This window comes from Melanotaenia boesemani, chromosome 11 (assembly GCF_017639745.1).
Source record: "Melanotaenia boesemani isolate fMelBoe1 chromosome 11, fMelBoe1.pri, whole genome shotgun sequence".
NCBI lineage: Eukaryota > Metazoa > Chordata > Actinopteri > Atheriniformes > Melanotaeniidae > Melanotaenia > Melanotaenia boesemani.
This window is the reverse complement of record NC_055692.1, coordinates 35,204,986-35,209,971: the sequence shown is the minus strand read 5'-3', so window position 1 is coordinate 35,209,971 and position 4,986 is coordinate 35,204,986.

Here is a 4,986-nt window from a genome sequence, read left to right as displayed (position 1 = left end):
CAGTAGTTAAAGAGTTTTAAAGAGTGTTTTACATTTTATGTTCGTCCCAATACATTTATATTTGGAATACAAAACCAGTCTTTCATCTTCTCACCTTTGTGTGTGTGTATACTTTATGTATTAATGAGGTTAGTGGTTCTTGTATGTGTGTGTTGCTCCAGGACAGGGTGTTCGAGACTGGGGAGGAAAAGTAGTTTAAACTAAGCTATACTACTGAAAAAGTAGTAATGGTAAAAATGGAAAACAGCAAGTGAAAGAAGGGAAATGATGGAAGGAAAACAAGCGATGAAGCGTGTAGGGAAAGAAGGAAAAGACAGATGAGATAGAATAGAATAGAAATACTTTATTAATCCCTTCAGAGAGCCCTCAGGGAAATTTGGGTACCAGTAGCAATACAACACCAACAGTAAAGAAGGATAAGCACAAGACACAATATATACAGGTACAAAGCAAAATAGAGGCAAATAGAATGCAATAAATATAACAATAATAACAATAAGATAAGTTAAATAAACAATATAAACAAGCATTGCACAGAGTACAGGTGGTACAGATTCCCAGTTCACTATTGCACGTATAAGTTATAACAACTGTTTGTATGGGTTATTGTGCATGTGTTGTATCAGGCGGACTGCACACCTCCCTCTCCCCCCTCCTTCTCCCCCTCCTGCCTAATGCAGAGTTGTACAGTTTGATGGCTCGGGGGACAAAGGAGTCTCTGAGCCGGTTGGTCCTACTCTTGGGGAGGAGCAGCCTGTTACTGGTCAGGCTTCTCTGTGCACTGATGACAGTGTGCAGAGGGTGACTGGCATCATTCACAATAGCCAGTAGTTTTTTTAGTGTTCTCCTCTCTGCCACTGTCACCAGGGAGTCCAGCTTCATGCCAACCACAGAGCCCGCCCTCCTGATGAGTTTTTCCAGCCTGTTAGCACACCTTTTTGTCATGTTACCCCCCCAGCAGACAACAGCATAAAAAAGCGTACTAGCCACCACAGACTGATAGAACATCCACAGGAGTTTCCTGCAGATGTTAAAAGATCTCAGTCTTCGCAGGAAGTACAGACGGCTTTGGCCCTTCTTGTACAGGTGATCTGTACAGCGTGTCCAGTCCAGCTTGTTATCCAGCCACAACCCGAGGTACCTGTAGTTGTCTACAATCTCCACCTTATCGTCCCTGATGGTCACTGGACGTGGTTGTGGGCTGGACTTCCTGAAGTCAATAACCAGCTCCTTAGTCTTTGAGGTGTTAAGCTGGAGATGGTTCATCTGACTCCAGGTGACAAAGTCACTGACCAGATTCCTGTACTTGTCCTCTCCATCATCCCTGATACACCCCACGATGGCTGTGTCATCTGCAAACTTCTGGATGTGACACAGCTCTGAGTTGTAACAGAAGTCTGAGGTGTAGAGTGTGAAGAGGAGGGGGGCCAGCACCGTCCCCTGGGATGCTCCTGTGCTGCTAATAACAGTGTCAGATGTGATGTCCTTTAGCCTGACGTACTGCGGTCTCTCTGTGAGGTAGTTACCAATCCAGGACACCAAGCAGGGGTCCACCTGCATCTCCCTCAGTTTGTCCAGAAGCATCAGGGACTGGATTGTGTTGAAGGCACTTGAAAAATCCAAGAAGAGGATCCTCATTGTGCCCCTCCCCTTATCGAGATGAACTTGGACACGGTGTAGGAGGTAGAGAATAGCATCCTCCACACCCACACCTGTGCGATAGGCAAACTGTAGGGGGTCCTAGGCCTGTTGCACTTGGGGCTTGAGGAGATTGAGGATGAGCCACTCCATCGTCTTCATCAGCTGGGATGTAAGTGCCACCGGTCTGTAATCGTTCAGCTCACCAGGATGTTTTTTCTTTGGAACTGGAACAATACAGGATGTTTTCCACAGGGTAGGCACTTTCCCCAGCTGTAGGCTGTGGTTGAAGACATGCTGGAGTGGTTCCCCCAGTTCAGCAGCACAGGTCCTAAGCAGACGAGGAGGCACTCCATCAGGGCCTGCTGCTTTCCATGGGTGGAGCTTCCTCAGTTCTCCCCTCACCTGTTCTGCTGTTATGTGTGGAGGGTGTTGAGATGGGGGTAGGGGTAAAGGTTGGCAGGGGGGCTGCACAGGGGATGAAGTCAGGGAGGTTGTGTACTGCAGTGGGGGAGGGGGGACAGTGGGCTGATCAAAGCGGTTAAAGAAGATGTTCAGCCTGTTTGCTTCTTCCACTGTTGAGCCACCTTCTTCCTGTTGAGGGCAGCTTTGACATCTTGTGCTATCCAAGGTTTGTTATTTGGATAACAACGGACAGTCTTATTGGGGGAGACTACGTCCAGCAAGAAGCTGATGTAGTCTGTCAGACAGTGAGTCTGCTCCTCTATGTCCTCACCATGTTGTCTCAGCAGTACATCCCAGTCAGTGATGTCAAAGCAGTCTCTCAGAGCATCCTCTGCCTCAGGTGACCACTTCCTGATCGAGCGTGTGGTTTTAGACATCCTTTTGACCAGGGGGGTGTACTGTGGCTGTAGGAATACCAGGTTGTGGTCAGACTTTCCAAGTGGGGGGAGGGGGGTGGCTGTGTAGGCATCCTTCACATTGGAGTACAGCAGGTCTATTGTTCTGTTGTTCCTTGTGGGACAGTTTACAGCCTGGTAGAAGGAGGCCAAGGTAGAGTCCAGGGAAGCATGATTAAAATCCCCAGATATGACCATAAACGCCTCGGGATGCTTTGTCTGCAGCCTTGCTGTTACTGTGTGTATCTTCTCACAGGCAGCTGATGCATCCACTCTGGGCGGGATGTAAACACAGAACACGATCACGTGACTAAGCTCCCTTGGCAAGTAATATGGCCGCAGACTAACGGCTAACAGTTCCAAGTCATGGCAACACAGTTCCTTTTTCACTGAGACATGTCCTGGGCAACACCAACGTTTGTTCACATATACGATGAGCCCCCCACCTCTGCTCTTACCGCAGGCGTTCATGTCTCTGTCAGCTCTCACAGCAGTGAAACCCGGTAGATCCACTTTACTATCCGGTATCGCATCAGTGAGCCATGTCTCTGTGAAGATGTATAAGCTGCACTCGCAATAATTCTGTTGATTATTCAGTGCCAACAACTTGTCCATCTTGTTAGGGAGTGAGTTGATGTTCCCCATTAGTACAGAGGGGATCACTGGCTTAAAGCGTCGTCAAGCAGCCTTTAGCTTAGATCCTGACTTGCAGCCTCTGTACTTCCTCTTCAGCTCTGGCGGTACGTTGTGCTGCATTCCGACGTTGGTCTTCCATGAAAAAAGTTCCTCTCTTGAATTAACAAGACATGCAAGTGCCATACTAGAGTTAAAAAAACATTCAATAGAATCAAAAATAGGATATATATATATATATATATAATAAGGAATAAAACGATAAGAAAGAAAGAAAGAAAGAAAGAATCACTCGGGTGCGTAAGAGACACTGGTAAGGCAGCCGTTTCCTGCAGCACCATTAGAAAAAAAAAAAAAAAAAATGATGACAGAGGTACAGTAAATACTACAGCATGATCTTTATTCTGAAAACTGCAAGTGACTGAAAACAGTTCACATTCAATCCTTTGGTTGCAGAAGATGTGCACTAAAGAGTAGGTTGTGGAGATAAACAGCAGATGTCTGGAAAAGTAAAAGTTTAATACTGATTTTAGAGATCTTGTTTACATTGTCACGTTTAAGATTGAAAATAAATACATATATTACATACATATTATTACATATATACACATATTACAGTATTTGGCTTTAAACAAGGTGACACAATGCTCAACAAAGCTTAAATAATAAGCGGTTTTTACTGTGTTGGTTCACTGAGATTTCTTTACGAGGGTGTGGGCTCAGCCCCCAATGTTCCCAGGTCCTTGAATCACCCCTGGTGGTGATAGACTTTCATTCTCTCTCTCTCTCTCTTTTCAGTGGGTCTGATCTGACTCGCCTACCAGAAGAACTGAGTCATGTGTGTGTAGCTATGTGTCTCTGAGAGGAGTTACAAGTTTTTGATTTGATAGTTTAAAAATAAATTCTCCAATGTATGTGTGTGTGTAAGCAAAAAGCGATCTCCATCGCAAAGTGTCAATTTTTTTGAGAAACTTGGTTTTATGTTTCTTTTTTTTAACACCATGACAAGATGTTCAGATTGACAGATCTCATTTATTTTAAAGTAAAAAATTGGTCAAGTTTGACAAGTTTTTAAAAAAAAAATAAAATTATGTGAGCTTGTATGTGTGTGTGTAGGTTTGTGTTTGCGTGTCCAATTGTCCGCCAACTAGGTCAGTTAAATTAGCAGAAAAAAGAAATATTGCAGATATCCAGTCATTTTTAGTGCTCCAAAACACAAATTAAGTCCAGTGAAATTAAAGCATTGTGATGAAGGCATCCATAAGAAAAAAATTAAATGCTTATGAAAGTATTTTATAAATGCAAATTCAAGTCAGCTGAGACTCAAAAACTATAGTTTTTACACAAACAGACATGGATTTTTTTTAACGGACATCCAGCCTTTACAACCAGAAAGTGTGTCCTTGTGAATGTTATAAGCATTCTGGAGTGGAGCAAAACATTTCCTCAGCCTGATCAGATTATTTTACATTATCTGGATCTTTTCTATGCATAAATTTAGCATCTTCTTCTAATTTAGTTTTTACTGACACAGGTTTCTATTTTAATTCTTCATGAGATTTCTCACAACCTATTCAACTTTTTAACAGAGCTTCGTTAACACCAGCAAAGTTTTCGCTCTGCAAGTCACACATACACACTCACACTCTCCATTTAGACTTTTCTTTCTATTAATTTATTCTGGGACTTTAACCCAATTTGGGGAATTTACTCTTTTACAAAGTACAAATATATTTTAACACATTCAATTTTTATTAATCAATAAACTTCCATTAAATCATTAAACTTTATTGAGTACATTTATATGTGTTTTGACAGACATGAACGTGCAGTAAACCAATCCACAGTGAAGACT